Source organism: Podarcis gaigeae, assembly GCF_964106915.1.
Source record: "Podarcis gaigeae genome assembly, chromosome: 3".
NCBI lineage: Eukaryota > Metazoa > Chordata > Lepidosauria > Squamata > Lacertidae > Podarcis > Podarcis gaigeae.
In genome coordinates, this window is record NC_139680.1 from 115,834,514 (window position 1) to 115,854,943 (window position 20,430).

Sequence of the window (20,430 nt, forward strand, 5' to 3'; positions counted from 1 at the left end):
AAGATTAATTAAGTGGCCCAGCAAGATCGGATCTGATGAAGCATCACTTGCTACAGAGGAAGTATTACAAAATAACTTCCTTCAAGGCAGACAGCTTCTCCATAGGCAAGTGGTTTGTTTTAGCAATGATATCCACTGAATCCCTAAATAAAATGGGAATAAGGGCAAAAGGTATTGAGCTATTGCTTGCCAGCTTCCAGCCCCCGCTTGGGCAGGGGGCATCTTGTGCTGCCATCATGATATGTAAATTTACAGGGCCGACGCTGGCCAGAACCCCTAAAGAAGTCCTGACAAAGCTGCCGCCGAGCCAGCTTCCTTTTCCGACACACACTCTGTGCAATGCAAAAAACACGCTCTGTGCAATGCAACTACACACTCCGTGCAATGCACACACAAACCCTCCGTGCAATGCAACTACATACTCTGTTCAATGCAACTACACACTCCCTGCAATGCAAAAAACATGCTCTGTGCAATGCAAATACACACTCCGTGCAATGCACACACAAACCCTCCGTGCAATGCAACTACGCACTCCGTTCAATGGAACTCCACTCCATGCAATGCAACTACACCCTCCATGCAATGCACACAGATTCCGTGCAATGCAACTACATACTCCGTGCAATGCACACACACACACACTCTGTGCAATGCAACCGCACCTTCCGTACGATGCAACAACACACTCCGTGCAATGCAACAACACACCCCTGTGCAATGCAACAATACACTCCGTGCAATGCAAACACACTCTCTGTGCAATGCACACACCCCTGTGCAATGCAACTGCAAATCTCTCACGCATTGCAATGCAATTGCAGCCCGTGCAGCGCCGTGCCCTGCAACGCACAGAGCAAACTGCAATGCGGGCACGCAAAGGTGCTTTCTCCCACTTGCATATTGCAAACGTGGCGCCCGTTACATCCCTTGCAGTGAGGTAAACACCAAAAGGACCCAGGTGTCCAGGTAGAGCAATGGGGGAGCATGCAACTGTCCCATACAGGGACCAATCCTGCAACCTGGGCATTACCGGCACTATGCGCTGACCCAGTGAAACCAATGCTTATAGACCACATGGGGACACTATTCAGGCTGGAAATGCTTCCAGGCCATCAAATTCTAGGACAAAGCCCTAGGATCACCTGCCAGGCCAGGCATAATTGTTTCCAGTGAAATAGGAGAGTTGAGGTAGCCCACAGCTTGTCCAGGTACCCCTGCTTGCCCTTTTAGAAGGAAGCACCCCTTCAAGAAAACCCAAAGTTCTTTTATCACAAATGGGCAGAACTACCCAGCAACAGAATAGCCTAAAAGGAGCAGTTAGTTTTGTTTTGTTATAACAATGGCTAAGAGGGGGGTATGAACCCTGTCTCCCAGGTCCTAGTCTTACACTTTAGCCACTAAGCCACAATGGCTCGTCTCTAAAATGGCATTCGCCACTATCAGGGCAAAACAAACTTAAAGAAAATAAACTTGTTCAGAAATGGCATAGTTCAAGAGCATATACAGAGTGCTCTAATCCTTGGAGGCACAGAGAGCCTCTGGGGCCCTCTGTCTGCCTCAGATATACATTAGGAGCAACTGGGCCTGCAAGCAGATACATTCCTATAGCGAGCATGAGTCACGTGTCAGAGACTTAACAATTAACTGCTACCTGTAGCAGACTTAGGCTTGGAAGTTAATGTGCAGGCCGAATAGGCCTCCCTGTTTCTGCTCTTGAGAATCTTAGTCTCATAGCAATATTAAAGGAAGCCAAATTAGTGCTCCCACCCAAGGCTAGCTTAAAATTTGGCCAACAGCGCTGCACACACTCAAATTAAAGCCAACCTTCGGGGATACTATAAACGAAAGTGATTCCAGCTAAGCTGGGAACAGCCCTGACTAGCCCCACAATTTGAAAGAGAAATGGGGGAAACCTTTTGCGAAAGAAAGCCCCTAACGGGGGCTCTTTCCCTATTGGGAAAGGCATGCCACGGATACAGGGAGAATCTTCCCACAGGGCAGGGTAAGGGGTGGGGTGGGATATTGAACAGGAAAAGGGGGGAAATTAGATTATTTAAGGGACTATAGAGGATTAAAAAGAAAGGGGAAATAAAGAAATAAAGAAATGTAACCAGACAATGAGAAGATTGTCCAAGCGCTCCATGTGATCCGGTGCAAAAATGGCCAAGAGGATGTCCTACGTCTGGCCCCTGTATTTAAAGACTCTGACCCCTCCTCCAAATTGGCAACAATCAAAACTCCCCAGCAACCCAAACTTAACCACTTAAAGGCTTGGGTTCCTCACCAAATTTGCCTAGTCACTGCAGGGTGGCCTGTTTCCCCAACCGCAACACGTGCTCTCTGTTATGGAAAACACGCCTTCCGGAGGTCCGTTCTTAACCTGAAACTGTTCTTCCCCTGAAGCACCACTTTAGTTAATGGGGCCTCCTGCTGCCACTGCGCCGCTGTAGCACGATTTCTGTTCTCATCCTGAAGCAAAGTTCTTAACCTGAAGCACTATTTCTGGGTTAGCAGAGTGTAACCTGAAACGTAATCTGTAGATACTTGGGCCCCTTTCTCATTTCTACGGTTTTATTTTTATTTTACATGTGTTGTTCTTGTTTGTGTTTATTTATTATGAATGCTGAAACAAAACCACTAATTTGTATGGTGTGTGGGGGGTTTTTTTTGGGGGGGTCACAAAATAGGGGAGGAGCACATAAAAATACAAGCATCACAGAAGTAAGCATATTAAGCAAAAAGGAATCCAAAGCTGCAGGCCAGAAGAAAAGCAAATGGAAAAGTTTCTTTTTTTGTAGTTACAGTCGTACCTTGGTTCCAAAATGCCTTTGTACTCAAACAACTTGGAACCCAAACGCTGCAAACCTGGAAGTAAGTGTTCCGGATGGTGAACCTTTTTCAGAAGCCAAAGGTGCTCCGTTTTGAGTGTTATGCTTCCGTTTTGAGTGCAACACTTCTGTTTTGATGGTTATGTTTCCGATTTGAGTGCTGCACTTCCTATTTGAGTGTTACTCTGAGGTCTGTCTGTTTTTGCTATTTTTTGTGTCTTTGTTTTTGCGCCTCTTTTTCTTTTGTTTTTGTAACTGTGTGTAACCCAGTTCAGCTACTGATTGACTGATTGTGTGACTGCAGTACATTGTTTATTGCTTTCATTTTATGGATCAACGGTCTCATTAGATAGTAAAATTCAATTAAATTACTGTTTTAGGGGTTGTTTTTAGAAGTTTGGAATGGATTAAACCATTTTGCATTGCTTTCTATGGGAATGCGTGCCTTGGTTTTGGAACGCTTTGGTTTTGGAATGGACTTCTGGAACGAATTAAGTTTGAGAATCAAAGTACCAATGTACTGCAATTGCGCTTGCATCAGACTGCATTAAAGCAAATCTCCTAAACAACATTCCGCTTCCTTTCCATCCAGGCGCCGTGAACATGGCAGCTGATTCTGTGAGATGACGGGAAATCTGTTAATTGATATGGAATGGGAAAAACCACACCCGAAGTACAGCACACGTTGTGATTGTTTGAGAAAGGATGTTCTTCAGGTATATCTTGGGAAGTTCTCCAAGATGAATAAATTGCCGAGGATGAGTTAAGAAAAAAGGGGCCTGGATAGTTAAAATGCTGACAATTGCAGGAAATACCTGCTTGCAGCATTTCCCACTCAGATGCACAAATGTGTGTTTCAGCATCTTTTTGGCATGGCAACACTATAAGTAGAGAGGACCTACTTGTTCCATCCAAACTCCACTTCCTTCTGCCTTAGAGTGCCTTCCCTTTGGCAGAGATCTCACAGGAAACTGCAGCCATGAGGTTCCTCTACCTGAGCTTTGTTCTGGTCTTCATCCTCTTCCACGTTCTTGCAGGTAAGAGGGCAGCTCAAGCTCAGGGTGGAGGGGTGGAGGGAAGAATCTGCTGCAAATGCAGAAGGTCTTAGGTTCAATCCCAGGTATTTCCCCGGTCGGCAGCCCTGAAGAACTGTTGTGTGTCAGTGTAGACCATTCTCTCTTTTGTGTAGTATAATTCTTTATTATTTCCCCCCAAACATATTCACAATGATATTCCTATCGAATAGTCACATTGTTTCATAAATTGAAATTCATAAAAGTCAGAATTGCTTCCTGGAAGTAAAGGTGACTTTGTTGATTGAGCTAAGAATTATCAGTTCCATATTTGCAGACTGTTGGCTATTTGCAGTATGGCAGCGCTGCAGAGAGCTTGCTGGGGAGACCATGCATTAAAAAGGGACTCAAAAATAACTTAAACAAGGTTTTAATAAGAAAAACAAAAACTCCATTTACACTAAATACATTAACAACCAAACCAGACCCAACCACCAACCCATCCCCCAGGGTAATGGGAGAGCTAGGTCTGCTCCTTATATACTACACCCAAATGCTGACACACCTTAATCAAACACAACTCAGCAGCACCTGCTATGTTTCACAGCTGTAAAGCTGGGTCTCGTTAGCTTGCTCTGGCCCTTGCTCTGGCCCCTTAAAGACATACACATCGGGTGGAACAATGATGAACCTTTACATTTAAAGAAACCATTCAACACAATCAATTAGATATTTAGGTATAACCATACCAAAGGATATTACCCAATTAGGTAGTATGGAATATAAACAAAGTACCCAATGTGGTTTCTTTATATATTGATAGAATTATAGAATCAGAGAATGGGAAGGGACCCCAAGGGTCATCTACTCCATCCCCCTGCAATGCAGGAATCTCAGCTAAAGCATCCCTGGCGGATGGCCACCCAACCTCTGCTTAATAACCTCCAAGGAAGGAGCGTCCACAACCTCCTGAGGGAGACCGTTCCACTGTTGAACAGATCTTACATTCATTAATTTCCCCCCATATATCTAGTCAGAATCCCTTTTCTTGTGACTTGAACCAATTGGTTAGAGTCCTACCCTCCAACGCAGGAGAAAACAAGCTTGTTCCCTCTTCCATGTGACAGCCCTTGAGATAAAATATGAAAAGAAAACTCCTGGATTACTTTGTTTGACTCACATGCTACTAATTCGGTGATATCCATTGGTATGATTATACCTAAATACCTAATTGACTCTCTGCAAATATGGAACTGATAGTTCTTAGCTGAATAAATAAAGTCACTGTTACTTATATGAAGCGATACTGACTTTGCACAATTTATAGAATATCTTGAGCAGGGCTAGCATTGGCTGTCCTCCAATGTCTCCGTAACAGAAGATCCGGAAGTAAATTTGGCAAACGGTTAGCTCAGTTGTTTCTGGAATCCAGGTTTCTGTTCAGTGTTCCTAAGCTATGACACAGCGGAGGCTTGCCCATTTTACTGGAATTTCGGGCAGACAACCAAACATGAGCACAGGGAAAATGGATGGATTGTTAGATAACAAAATCTCAGACCCTCCAACATTCTGTCAATTAAACTTGGGACTTGCGTGTTTCAGTGCCATACTCCCGGGTAAATGAGCTGGGGCTTCCCCTCTTCAGCCCCTGGTTGTTGTTGTCTCCTCCTCCTCCAGTGGGGGCATCATTGGGCAGAGGAAGCATGGCTAATGGGTCCAGTCGGGGCAGCCTGACCTGCATCACCAGCAGCTCCCCTCCTCCTCTGCTTCCATGGACTAAAGCGCAGCTGCCTTATTTTCACCAAAGACATTTGTCTTTGGGTGCTGAGCTCTCATAAGAGCCAGCTGACTGGCGAGGGAGCTCAACACAAAAACCGGGACATCCAATCAGAAACTGGGATAGCTTCTGTAATTCCGGGATGTCCCAGTTGAATCAGGACTGTTGATGGATAAGCAATCTTGTCTTGACATCAGGCATAGTGGACTTGTGACCCTCCGATTGTTGTTGAACTACAATTCCCATCATCCATGAACTGCAAGCCCACAAGCCCTGGTTTATTCTGCGTGGGTTAAAGCCAAAGGGGGAGGGGGAGGAAATTATAAGAGGCATGAGGATGAGCTGAGCCCACTCAAGGTAGACACCGACACTACCTCCCCACACCCCCAAAAGATACACTTACCTCAGTCCATTTCAGTGATGCCTACCCCAACCTGGTTTCCTAACATTGTTTCTCCTTTCCACTGCTGATTTCTTTCTCCTCCTTGGAGTCTTCCTAACCAGTCAATAATCCCATTGTTGAAGTATACCTGAAGGAGCATATCTACCTTCATAATTCAGCCCGGACACGGAGGTCCAGCCCCAAGGACCTTCTGGCGGTTCCTTCATTGGGAGAGGCGAGGTAACAGGGAAGCAGGCACAGGGCCTTTTAGGTAGTGGTGACTAAGGAACTAAGGGCAACGGCACCAGCGTGGTATTGGTCTAAGACCTGGGAAACATGGGCACATGGGAGAAAACGATGTACATCGCCTTGAGTTCCTTGGGGAAAGTTGGGAGAGAAATGTCTAAACAAACAAATTGAAAGTGGTATGGATATGTATTCCTATGTGTTGAACTTTAGATATCCTTTTCTGCTTGTATTTTATTTTAGTTGGCATCTGCAATCATACTTGGCTATGTTATGAATTAATGTATGTAAATTAAAGTTGAAAATAAAGACCCAGATCAATGATTGAATCTGGGATCTTGATCACTAGGCAGCAATAGTCCTTTCCAACTCTTCAGTCCCACCTCCTCCCTGGCACCTCCCTGAGTTCCTTCATTCATTCTCAAAATTCCAGAAAACACCCCTTCAGAAAATTCTGAGTCCTACTCACACCCATAGAACTAAACAAGCCTCATGTGCATTCAGCAGCATTAAATACCACTCTCAGTGACCTACGGGCACCCACAAGGCAGTGGCTCCTCAATAATCAGCTCCATTTAGATCATGGCTCCAGTCTGCGTTGAGTTCAGCCTATCCCACCCATGTTCACAATAACCAACTGGGCAGCAAAACCCAAGCTCTGCCTGAGTGCATGAAAAGCAATGGCTGCAGATATCTCCTCCTGGGACTCAGGGATGAGGACTTCAGTCAAGAGGGATCTTGGGCTGATATGATGAGCTTCCTCTGGAGGTGGGTCATATTTATTCATAGATGCTTTTTAAAAAAATGAAAAAATACAATTTTAGATTTGCAGGTTAATATGTGTTTAATTAGATGATCATCTGAACAGACTGATCTTTATTTCATTGCCTGCTTTCACAAATCAATTGATCAGGCCCACTTCCACAAGCAAAGATCCAGAAGAATCAGCGTAGCCATCAGGCTTTCATACCTATGGATGTGGGCTGCTCACTGATGTCACTCAAGGGCACAGCATTGTGCACTGAAGACACAGTAAGCTGGAAGAGTTAGACCAGATGGGCAGCGTTTGGTGATTCCCTTCTGGCAGAACCCTCCATTTCATCACACACTGATGATTATCCTCCTGAATAAAAGAAAGAAGGAAATCTGTAATTGATGGCACTTTCAGGAGCCTGGAGTCGGATTGCTCACCTTCAGGAGATGAGGGAGGATCATAGAATTGTAGTGTTGGAAGGACTCAATGGAACATTTAAGCCCACCCTGCAATGCAGGAATCTGTAGCAGAAAGGAAGAGGACATGCAGGCCCAGCCGCAAAAGAGATGTCAGTGGAATTTGCAAGATCAATGCCGACATCCCCTGACCCATCCTGGATGTCAGGATGGGCCACTGGCAGCCGCTGACTTTGAGGACTCCATCACAGGCTAGCATAGATCTATTAAATTATTTCTCATCTCCAGCCTCCGATTGCTGTTGCTTCTCAATTAATTTCTCCAGTATTTCTAAGAGGCTGTATGAACTATCACTATTGTGTGTATCTGAAGAAGTGTGCATGCACACAAAAGCTCATACCAATAACAAACTTAGTTGGTCTCTAAGGTGCTACCGGAAGGAATTTTTTCGTTTTGTTTTGACTACGGCAGACCAACACAGCTACCTACCTGTAACTATCACCATTGTTGGCATTCAAGGATTCCTCCCCTGGTTCAGGTCCTTAGGGACCATGAGGTTTCTAGCTCCGGTTCTTGTCAGGGAACTGGGGGCTGAGAAGGGGGACACACTAGGGAAATACAGAGAGCAGCCTCCGATGGTGAGCAGCTGCACCTCGTCAGAGAGGGAGGATGACGAAGGGTTGTCAGGAAGCAATGAGTCAGGGAGGGGGGAGCAACGTCCGGGGCTTTGCTCTTTACGTAAAGGAGGAAGTAAAAGGGGAGAGTTCAGGAAGTTGTTATGCTGGAGAAGACAAAGGGGAGGCAACTGACACCGTATGAGTAGGACATGTTTTTGAAGAGCTCTGTATTGTAAATAGTATAATGGACTTAATAAATCCTGTAAAGCTGGCTGGTGTCCTAGGCTGTTATCTCTTCTAGCACCCACCAAACATCCCTGACACGTTCTACTGGATATTGTGATGTATTTTTTGTAAATCAGGTGAGGTCTGGAAAGTGCAGAATGAAGTGGGACTCTTTGTTGCAAAATTGCATATGCGTTCTTGCAGCAGCAGCAGACTGATGGCTCATCCTCATTTACTGAGGGTTGTCTTAACATTTTGGAAAGTTAGATCAGAGCCGCCATTTTTTACTGCCCATGGGAAGTGAACCCTGCACAGTTTGCACCCATACGAAATATCTGTGGTATCAAAATTCCCTGTGCACAGAGGAAAACCTTGAGGCTCTAATGCTTAAAAGAAGATGCAGAACATAGAAGTGCTGCATCAAAACTGAATCCAAATTTAGACATCTAAAAATAGGTTAATATGTCCTGATTTATAAAGTGATTCCCTTTAGCACAAACAAAGCCCTGCTTCTGCTTCCTCCTGTGAAGATGCAGAGTGTAGATCAGGAAATCAGGATTAAAAATGAGCAAAAATTCACATGTGAGTGGGACCAACTCATGGGTATCACTTGCTCCTGCAGCAGCGTTCATTAGGACCACAGGGGATGTTTGTAATCTCTCCAAAGGGACAGTTCACAGTCCTTGGGGCCTGGCAAAAACCTCCCAAGAGTCTACAGAGTGGAGGTTCATCTGTGCAAAAGAGAGGGAAGTAGATTTTCATTATTTGAGAGAACTCCTTGTGCAATACAGAAACGTTAATTTGACAGGTGTTTTGTTTTGAGCATTGGAAGAGCACTTTCAAGGATGAGAGCCTGAGGTCCTGGACTAGGAAATGGGAGACCAGCCTTCAAATACAGCCTCATCATGAGGCTCACAGCCTTGGGCCGGTCACTCACTTTTAGCCTGATCTGCCTCGCAGGGTTGTTGTGAGGATTAAATTAAGAAGAACCAAAGGAGCCACTTGGAGCTTCATTGAGAAGAACCTGGGATATAAATGCAATGAAAAAATATTCAACGCCCTTCTGTAACAGCACATCAGTATTATTATGCCCCATAATGCCGATGGGGAGATTGAGGCTGAGAGTGAAAGTATGGTTATCCATAGGCCAGCTGATGAGCTCATGGTGGAGTCTCAAAGACTTGGATTGTCAGGCATGGGAAATCCTGATTTGACTGATGCTCCAGTCAACATTATTTTTGTACTTCAGGTGAGTTCTGGTGAGTGCAGAATGAAGTGGGAATCTTTATTGCCAAATCATATTTGTGTTCCTTCAGCAGCAGCAGCAGACTGCTGGCTCATCCTCACTTACTCAGCGCTGTCTTAACATTTTGGAGAGTTAGATCGGAGCCGCCACTTTTTACTGCCCATGGGAAGTGCAGCTTGCACAGTTTGCACCCATATCAACATCTGTGGCATCAAAATTCCCTGTGCACAGATGAAAACCTTGAGGCTCTAATGCTTAAAAGAAGATGCAGAACCTAGAAGTGCTGCATCAAAAACTGAATGCATCTTTTTACTTCTAAAAATAGAATTAATATGCCTTGAGCATATTATCAGCTGCTCTGATCCATACACTGATCAGTGATTATTTCCTTTAGCACAAGCAAAGCCCTGTTTTCTCCAGTGAAATTGCAGAGTGCAGATCAGGAAAACAGGATTAAAAATTAGCAAACATTTGCACGAGTGGGACCACCAAGTCATGGGTATCAGTTACCTAAACAGCAGCGTGCATTAGGACCACAGGAAACGTTTGTAATCTCTCCTAAGGCACACTCTGCAGTCCTTGGGCCCTGGCAAAATCCTCCCGAGAGTACACAGAATAGAGCTTCATCTGTGCAAAAGAGAGGGAATTAAATTGTCATTATTTGAAAGGACTTCTTGTGCAAAACATAAACATTCATTTGACTGATTTTTGTTTTGAGCATTGGAATAGCACTTCCAAGTATGAGAGCCTGAGGTCCTGGACCAGGAAATGGGAGACCAGCCTTCAAATAGAGCCTCATCATGAGGCTCACAAAGTGGCCTTGCGCCTCTCAGGGTTGTTGTGAGGATTAAATTAGGAAGAACCACAGAATCATAGAATCATAGAGTTGGAAGAGACCACAAGGGCCATCGAGTCTAACCCCCTGCCAAGCAGGAAACACCATCAGAGCACTCCTGACATATGGTTGTCAGGCCTCTGCTTAAAGACCTCCAAAGAAGGAGACTCCACCACACTCCTTGGCAGCAAATTCCACTGTCGAATAGCTCTTACTGTCAGGAAGTTCTTCCTAATGTTTAGGTGGAATCTTCTTTCTTGTAGTTTGGAACCATTGCTCAAGCAGAGGCTTGACAACCATATGTCAGGAGTGCTCTGATGGTGTTTCCTGCTTGGCAGGGGGTTAGACTCGATGGCCCTTGTGGTCTCTTCCAACTCTATGATTCTATGATTCTAATAATAATAATAATAATAATAATAATAATAATAATAATAATAATAATAAATTTTATTTATATCCCGCCCTCCCCAGGCGAAGCCGGGCTCAGGGCGGCTAACAACACTAAAACTGTGCAACATTATAAAAACATTATAAAAATTAATTAAAATCAAAATTGATGGGAACCATAAACTAAAGTTTTGTAAAGATTGCCAAAGGAGGGAGTCAGGCTGCGCCCTGACCAAAGGCCTGGTGGAACAGCTCTGTCTTGCAGGCCCTGTGGAAAGATGTCAAGTCCTGCAGGGCCCTTGTCTCTTGTGACAGAGCGTTCCACAGGTTGGAGCTGCAGCCGAAAAAGCCCTGGCTCTAGTTGAGGCCAGCCTAACCTCTCTGTGGCCTGGAACCTTCAAGATGTTTTTATTTGAAGACCGTAAGTTCCTCTGTGGGGCATACCAGGAGGGGTGGTCCCGTAGGTACGAGGGTCCTAGGCCATATAGGGCTTTGAAGGTTAAAACCAGTACCTTAAACCTGATCCTGTACTCCACCGGGAGCCAGTGCAGCTGGTATAGCACCGGATGAATGTGATCTCGCAGCGAAGACCCCGTAAGGAGTCTCCCTGCAGCATTCTGCACCCGCTGGAGTTTCTGGGTCAGTCTCAAGGGCAGCCCCACATAGAGTGAGTTACAATAATCCAGTCTGGAGGTGACCGTCGCGTGGATCACAGTGGCTAGGTCAGGGCGAGAGAGGTAAGGAGCCAAGTGCTTAGCTTGGCGGAGATGAAAAAATGCCACCTTTGTTATAGCTGCAATCTGCGCCTCCATAGAGAGGGAGGTATCGAAGATGACACCCAAACTCTTAACGGGCGGTGCTGGCACTAATTGCACCCCCGCAAGAGATGGGAGTTGCCCCCTCAATCCCATATCGTCCTGCTCCTGGGATCTTTTCAGAACAGCTGCCAAACCTAAATTTTACAGGTTGCTAATGGAAGGGGAGAAAAATGAGCAGACAAAGCACCCACAGACCCACATAACTGGCCACTAAGTCAGCCTTCATTCCATTCTACTGAAGGTTCCCCTTTGCTTTCAACATCTGTGTTCAACAGGGCATATTAACTCTGCATTTCAACATTCCTTTCAACATCAAAATTACAGCTGTTCTGAGCTTCAGAAATACCTTGCCATTTGTTCCCTCGCTGAGAATGATATTTTCTGTAATCTCCCCAGTAGTGTTGCCATTGTATCTTCCTCAGCTCACACCCAACTGTGCTGGCTATAGAATTTCTCGGTTACCAGCCAGGTGAGAAGGGAGTAAGGCCCACCCATTTGCCCATTGGCTGTGCTCATGGGATCCTGCGGTGGCAACTGTGGGCATTCTTTAACAAAGAATCTTGCTGGGTTAGGTCTATAGTGGAATCCTTCATCAGATTATTACTCTTCCTATATCCAGGCCCTCTGGAATTACAAAGGACTTGGGGATCATGGACACTAACTTTTCCAAATTCACAGCAATATAAATGACCACCATGGAACCTGCCTTGTGGCTCAGTCAGCATCCTGAACATTTCTGCTTTTCCAAAAGTCATGTATTCAAATTCAACTTCATTATTAAATAGGTTTTTAAATACTTTCCTCCCCACCCCTTTTTAAGCAGCTGGATAGGATAGGAAGCTGCCAAGTCAGACCGTTGTTCCACCAAGCTCATAACTGTCTACACTGACAGGCAGCAGTTCTTTAGCATTGCTGACCAGGAAAATGCCTGCGACTCAACCTGAGACCTTCTGCGTTTGCAGCAGATGCTCCCCCACCTGAGCTTCAGCTGCTCTCTTACCTTCAACAACGTGGAAGAGGATGAAAACCAGAGCAAAGCTCAGGTAAAGGAACCTCATGGCTGCAGTTTCTTCTGAGATCTCTGCCAAAGGGAAGGCACTCTAAGGCAGAAGGAAGAGGAGTTTGGATGGAACAAGGAGGTTCTCTCTACTTATAGTGTTGCTGTAATAATAATAATAATAATAATAATAAATAATAATTTATCATTTATACTCCGCCCATCTGGCTGTAGTTTGGATCCATTGCTCCGTATCCGCTTCTCTGGAGCAGCAGAAAACAACCTTTCTCCCTCCTCTATGTGACATCCTTTTATATATTTGAACATGGCTATCCTATCACCCCTTAACCTCCTCTTGTCCAGGCTAAACATGCCCAGCTCCCTTAGCCATCCCTCATAAGGCATCGTTTCCAGGCCTTTGACCATTTTGGTTGCCCTCCTCTGGACACGTTCCAGTTTGTCAGTGTCCTTCTTGAACTGTGGTGCCCAGAACTGGACACAGTACTCCAGGTGAGGTCTGACCAGAGCAGAATACAGTGGCACTATTACTTCCCTTGATCTAGATGCTATACTCCTATTGATGCAGCCCAGAATTGCATTGGCTTTTTTAGCTGCCGCGTCACACTGTTGGCTCATGTCAAGTTTGTGGCCAACCAAGACTCCTAGATCCTTTTCACATGTACTGCTCTCAAGCCAGGTGTCACCCATATTGTGTTTGTGCCTCTCATTTTTTTTGCCCATGTACAATACTTTACATTTCTCCAGAGCCAGTGTGGTGTAGTGGTTAAGAGCGGTAGTCTCGTAATCTGAGGAACCGGGTTCGCGTCTCCGCTCCTCCACATGCAGCTGCTGGGTGACCTTGGGCTAGTCACACTTCTTTGAAGTCTCTCAGCCCCACTCACCTCACAGAGTGTTTGTTGTGGGGGAGGAAGGGAAGGAGAATGTTAGCCGCTTTGAGACTCCTGAAGGGGAGTGAAAGGCGGGATATCAAATCCAAACTACTCTTCTTCTTCTTCTTCTTCTTCTTCTTCTTCTTCTTCTTCTTCTTCTTCTTCTTCTTCTTCTGTTAAAATTCATCTTGCTTGTTTTTGCCCAGTTCTCTAATCTGTCAAGGTCGTTTTGAAGTGTGATCCTGTCCTCTGGTGTGTTAGCCACCCCTCCCAATTTGGGGTCATTTGCAAATTTGATCAGGATGCCCTTGAGTCCATCATCCAAGTCGTTGATAAAGATGTTGAATAAGACCAGGCCCAAGACAGAACCCTGTGGCACCCCACTAGTCACCCTTCTCCAGGATGAAGAGGAACCATTGATGAGCACCCTTTGGGTTCGGTCAGTCAGCCAGTTACAAATCCACTGAGTGGTAGCATAGTCAAGACCGCATTTTACCAGCTTCTTTACAAGAATATCATGGGGCACCTTGTCAAATGCCTTGCTGAAATCAAGGTAGGCTACATCCACTGCGTTCCCTTCATCTACCAGGGTTGTAATTCTGTCAAAAAACGAGATCAGGTTAGTCTGACATGACTTATTTTTCAGAAATCCATGCTGACTATTGGTGATCACAGCATTCCTTTCTAGGTGCTCACAGACTTTGCTTAATGATCTGCTCCAGAATCTTCCCTGGTATTGATGTCAGACTGACTGGGTGGTAATTATTTGGGTCCTCTCTTTTCCCCTTTTTGAAAATAGGGACAACAGTTGCCCTCCTCCAGTCTGCTGGGACTTCGCCTGTTCTCCAGGAATTCTCAAAGATGACTGCCAGTGGTTCTGAGATCGCATCTGCCAGTTCTTTTAATACTCTTGGATGCAGTTCATCTGGCCCTGGAGACTTGAATACATCTAAACTAGCCAAGTATTCTTGTACTATCTCCTTAGTTATTCTGGGCTGTGTTTCCTCTGCTGAATCACTTGCTCCAAATTCTTCAGGTCGGGCATTGTTTTCTTTATCGGAGAAGACTGAGGCAAAGAAGTCATTGAGGAGTTTGATATCTGAGGAAAACAAAGAAAGCAATACAATAATTTGGAACTGTGCGTGAAAAAATAGTAGAAATAATAATACTATGAGTCTAATCGGAAGCCATTAATAAGTCTCCCTGCTTATTTAACTTATATGCAGAATTCATCATGCGAAAGGCTGGGCTGGATGAATCCCTAGCCGGAATTAAGATTGCCGGAAGAAATATCAACAACCTCAGATATGCAGATGACGCAACCTTGATGGCAGAAAGTGAGGAGGAATTAAAGAACCTTTTAACGAGGGTGAAAGAGGAGAGCGCAAAATATGGTCTGAAGCTCAACATCAAAAAAACGAAGATCATGGCCACTGGTCCCATCACTTCCTGGCAAATAGAAGGGGAAGAAATGGAGGTAGTGAGAGATTTTACTTTCTTGGGCTCCATTATCACTGCAGATGGTGACAGCAGACACAAAATTAAAAGACACCTGCTCCTTGGGAGAAAGGCGATGGCAAACTTAGTCAGTATCTTAAAAAGCAGAGATATCACGTTGCCAACAAAGGTCCGTATGGTTAAAACCATGGTTTTCCCAGTAGTGATGTATGGAAGTGAGAGCTGGACCATAAAGAAGGCTGATCGCCGAATAATTGATGTTTTTGAATTCTGGTGCTGGAGGAGACTCTTGAGAGTCCCATGGACTGCAAGAAGATCAAACGCATCCATTCTTAAGGAAATTAGCCCTGAGTGCTCACTGGAAGGACAGATCATGAAGCTGAGGCTCCAATACTTTGGCCACCTAATGAGAAGAGAAGACTTCCTGGAAAAGACCCTGATGTTGCGAAAGATTGAGGGCGCAAGGAGAAGGGGACGACAGAGGACGAGATGGTTGGACAGTGTTCTCAAAGCTACAAACATGAGTCTGACCAAACTGCGGGAGACAGTGGAATACAGAAGTGCCTGGCGTGCCCTGGTCCATGGGGTCACGAAGAGTCGGACACAACTAAACGACTAAACAACAACAATGAACTGATGTAGTAACTACTGTGGTAGTTTTTTACTTTGTTATTGTTGAATTCTAAATAAAGTATTATTATTTTAAATAAAGTATAATTCTAAATAAAGTATTATTTTTTTAAAAGGAACCTGCTGTAGGAGTAAGTGGTTCCATTGAGTTGGTCTGACTCATGTGTGAATATTTGTTTATTTTTAATCCTGATTTCCTGATCTACTCTGAATTTTCAGTGAAGGAAGCAGAAGCAGGGCTTTGCTAGTGCTAAAGGAGATACTGCATGGCCAGACGGAGACCCTACAACCCCCGGCGACTCCCGGGAGGAATAATGACTCACGACAAGCTGTTATGGCATTAAAATTGGCCACAACTTTATTAAACTTTCAGATGTAGGGAGACCTTGGCTCAGGCATTGGGTGTTTATCCTTCCCACTCTGGAGCCCTTGGTGAGGTGGTTTGATGAAAGCTTCTTGACAGTCGAAGTACACTATGTCAGCTGGGTCTGCATCTACCCTAACCTGTTTAGTGTTATTTCCCCCTATTAGAATGATATCAGATATGTTCTAATAGGTGGAAATGGCACCCACCTGAGAGGTGCCAGAGGTGAGCTCCGGTGAAGTGAAATAAAGCCCTGGGAGGGAGGTGCCATTTTCTGGTTCGCCTTAGGCACCAAAATGTCTTGCAGACAGCAATCTGGATACAAGAAACCTTCTAGACAGTGCATGAGTTATGGTTCTGGTCAGGTACTTGACTGAGGAGGAATGGTGGAGACCACATCCAACCTTCTCCTGAACCTTCTCGAGAAGAGGAGGACATCATAGATTTCCAGCATTGGTTTTGCAGAGGGTCCCAGCTCAGAGATAGAAGAGGGGCAAAGCTAGGAAATAATGAGAGAAGAAGAGCAGGAACAGCTGGCTGACCTGTTATCACTGGAAAGAATCCCAGATCCCATTCTCTCAGAACATGGCGAGCAATGAAAGTAGGAGAGCAGAGAACCCAGAGGCAATTGTCCCCAAGCAGACACCGTGAGGGAACTGAGGCTGTTGACGACTGAGAAGGGAAGGGGGGGAGAAGATTACTTGGAGCAATGCCATTATCAAGGAGATGGCATTTCTATATCGAATAAAAGACCTTGGTAGGAGTTTCTTGTCTTTCCATTACTGGCAGCCTGCCGTGAGGGAGAGGGATCAGATTCCCTGAAGCCTGAGGGTTCTTCACTTCTGTTCTCTGGATAGCTACAATGCCAGTACAGTGGTACCTCAGGTTAAGTACTTAATTCGTTCCAGAGGTCCGTTCTTAACCTGGAACTGTTCTATACATGAAGCACCACTTTAGCTAATGGGGCCTCCTGCTGCTGTGCCGCTGGAGCACAATTTCTGTTCACATCCTGAAGCAAAGTTCTTAACCTGAAGTACTATTTCTGGATTAGCGGAGTCTGTAACCTGAAGCGTATGTAACCTGAAGTGTATGTAACCCGAGGTACCACTGTATAGGGTGTTTCTAAAGTTCATACATCATAGGGTTGCCATATGTTCTCTTGGGCGGGGGGGCAACATGACCACCCCCGGGGGGGGGGACTATATTTTAAAGGAAATGTCCAGGTGTTTTTGTTTATTGGCTTTTGGGGGTTTATTTTGGCTTGGGCTTGGGTTTGGGTGGCTTGGACTTGAGCAGCTTGGGCTCTGCAAGCCATGGCTGCTGCCAGCCCAAGTTGGGGGAAAGAGGCATGTGGGCAACCCTAATTCATCAGATACCCTGGATAGCTGAAAGACCAATGACAAAGCCTTTTCTGCGTATCAGAGTTTTTCAGTCGAATGGCCCATATTGCCATTAAGCATCCTTTATGCATGGGTTCTGCCAAATGATATCCAATTGTCAATCTTGCTTGAGTGAAAATAAATAGCCATGTTTCATTTTGCAAACCTCTGGAATCATCAGTGTACAGTGATACCTCTGGATACAAACATAATTCGTTCCGGAGGTCCGTTCTTAACCTGAAACCATTCTTAACATGAGGTACCACTTTAGCTAATGGGGCCTCCCGCTGTTGCCACCAGCACATGATTTCTGTTCTCATCCTGGGGCAAAATTCTTAACCCAAGGCACTACTTCCAAGTTAGCGGAGTCTGTAACCTGAAGTGTTTGTAATCCGAGGTGTTTGTAACCCGAGGTACCACTGTATAGTTCTGAGACACAATTGTTCTTATGCATCTTCTTTTAGGATGTACTCCAGACCACCTAGGAAGCCCATGATGGAGATGAGAACTAAACTCTCATGAGGTAGGTAAGCTGCACAAAACACAATTCCTTAGGAAATCCTGCAAAAACTTCATTGCAATGAATGGAAGGTATTGGTTATTTTGCTGAGATTTGCATAATGGATAAAGTGTACATATAACCTTGTGCATCACCAAAACAAGCCTATTAAGCAAAATGCATCTAAAAATGTGCAGATCAGGAGAAAAGCACACTGAAAAGTTTCTTTCTTGGTAGGTATTGTGATTGCAGTTGAACTGAACCGTCCAAGCACAAGAGGTTGCTTCAAACTGCATTTCAGCAAAGCTCTTAAGGGACATTCCACTTCCTTTCTATTTAGGTGCTGTGATGTTGGCAGCAGCTTTCATGAGATTACATGTTAATTGTTATGGAAATAAATTCATGTTAATTGTTATGGAAATAAAACAGAAGAGCCTGGAGCACAGGACAGATTGTGAATATATGAGAAAGGTGGTTCTGCGGGTAAATAAATATAAAGATAAATAAATGTTCTATGATGACTTAAGAGACAAGGGCCTGGAGGGAAGAAATGCTGACAGTTGCTGGAAAGATTGCAGCTTTCCCCAAAGGTATGTTTCAACATCTCTTTGGCACGGCAGCACTATAAGTAAAGAGAACCTCCTTGTTCCATCCAAACTTGACGTCCTTCTGCCTTAGAGCGTCTTCCCTTTGGCAGAGATCTCAGAGGAAACTGCAGCCATGAGGTTCCTTTACCTGAGCTTTGCTTTGGTCTTCATCGTCTTCCACGTTGTCACACCCCTGCGGGCAGTGTCCCACAACCCTGTGACATGTGCCAGCCCCGCCTCCACCTGCTCTCCACCCCCCGGTGCTGGAGCATGAAGCTCCGCCACTGCTTCAATCCCAGGCCTTTCCGCAAAGTGCTGGGTTTTCCTCCTGCCAGAATCCCTGGAGAACTGCTTCCTCTCTGTGTAGACAATTCTGAACTAGTGTGACTGGGTATAACAGAGCTACGTATCCTATCTGGCTGCCAAAATGGTGAAGAAGAAAAGTGTATCATAATAAAACTGAATTTGAATAATTGACTTTTGCGACAGCATCAACGTTCAGGCCACAGACTGAGGCACACTCCAGGTTCCATCGTGGTCATTTATATTGTTCAGGCAGGTAGCCGTGTTGGTCTGACACAGTTGAAATATCACCTTAGAGACCATCTAAGTTTGTTCTGGGTATAAGCTTTCGTGTGCATGCACACTTCTTCAGATACAGATATATTGTTGTGAGTTTGGATGGGTTAGTGTGCATGATGCCCAAGTCCCATCTAAATCCTGGATTCAACAAGGGTAAAAATATAATGGAGAATTTCATTGTTGATCTAGCCAGACAAGCTTCTTTGTGAGAAAATGGCCACCATATTTGGCTCCTAAAACCCAATGAGTATTACCCAGGCATGTCCAAAGTCCGTTTCAGGGGCCTAACCCAGCCTTCTGATCAATTTATTCCATCCCCCATGGCAGCATAATAAAAGTTCAACAACTCCGGAGTAAAAAAATGCTCATCAATGTCAAATGTCAATCCTAAAAAAAGCTCAACTTTTGTTCAATTTATCAAATCTGGGGAAAAAAAGTTTTTTGCTGTGTGTGGTGGTCAGCTCAGTGGGATCCCACCTTTGTCGCTAGTGAAATATACTCGGAGTTGAGTGTGGATTTCATGCTCTTTATTCAGCTCATAGTAGTGAGGAATGGAAGTTCCCCCAAAACGTCTGCTTTATATACATTATTTACACAATGGGCCTCACATGATTAGCTAATTCCAGGATTCTCCTGTAGGCCAATCAGGTTGTGGATTCACTTCCACCTGGAGCTGGATTGGGTGGCTCCTGCAGACCAATCAGACTGCCGCATTCTGAATCCTATTGTTCTAGGACCAATCATACTGCTGCATTCTGAATCCTATTGCTCTAGGACCAATTAGACTGCTGCATTTTGGATCCTATTCAATTCAGTACATAACAGGTAGATCAATTCTACATAACTTCTGAAGGTGAGGAACCTGACTTTAGGGCCATCAATGATAGATCTCCTTGTTTCTTTGATGCAGATAAACCACCGACAATGCCCAAGTGAGATAAACTGGGAGGGCTCTGCCAAGAGGAACTCAGCAAACCCTTTCCGTCCGGTCGGAATCTTCTGAGTTATTGTGGTGTCAATACACAATGCTGTGCCCTTGAGGGATACCCGTGAGCAGCCCACCTCCATGGTTGTGAACGTCTGATGGCTCTGCCAGTTCTTCGGGATCTTTTCTTGTGGTAGTGGAGCAAATCTGCCCATGTGTGAAAGCAGACAATGAAATAAGTATCAGTCTGCTCAGATGAATAAACACAAAATAATTTCACAAAGTTGAAATCGAATGTGTGTTTTTTTGTTTTCTTTTTCAAAAGCGCCTACTGCTAAATATGACCCAACTTCAATGAAAGAACATCTTATCTGCTGAAAATCCCTCTTGACTGAAGTCCTCATCAACTAGTCCCAGGAGCAGATAATTGCAGCCAGTGCTTTTCATGCACACAGGTTATGGGAACATGGGTGGGGCAGGCTGAACTCAACCCAGACTGAAAGCATGACTGAATTGAAGCTGATTTTTAAGGAGCCGTTGCCTTGTGGGTGTCCACAAATAATTGAGGGTGG

The 20,430-nt window shown here is 44.9% G+C and overlaps 1 long non-coding RNA gene across 2 annotated transcripts in view; it reads right to left on the reverse strand.

Moving 5' to 3' along the window:
- Nucleotides 1–20,430, reverse strand: part of LOC310842182 — a 245,512-nt gene that overhangs the window by 13,569 nt on the left and 211,513 nt on the right. For both annotated transcript variants that reach the window (XR_014562973.1, XR_014562974.1), the window contains one exon: nt 8,872–8,992. This is a non-coding gene — a long non-coding RNA (uncharacterized lncRNA). The remainder of the gene's footprint in view (nt 1–8,871; nt 8,993–20,430) is intronic.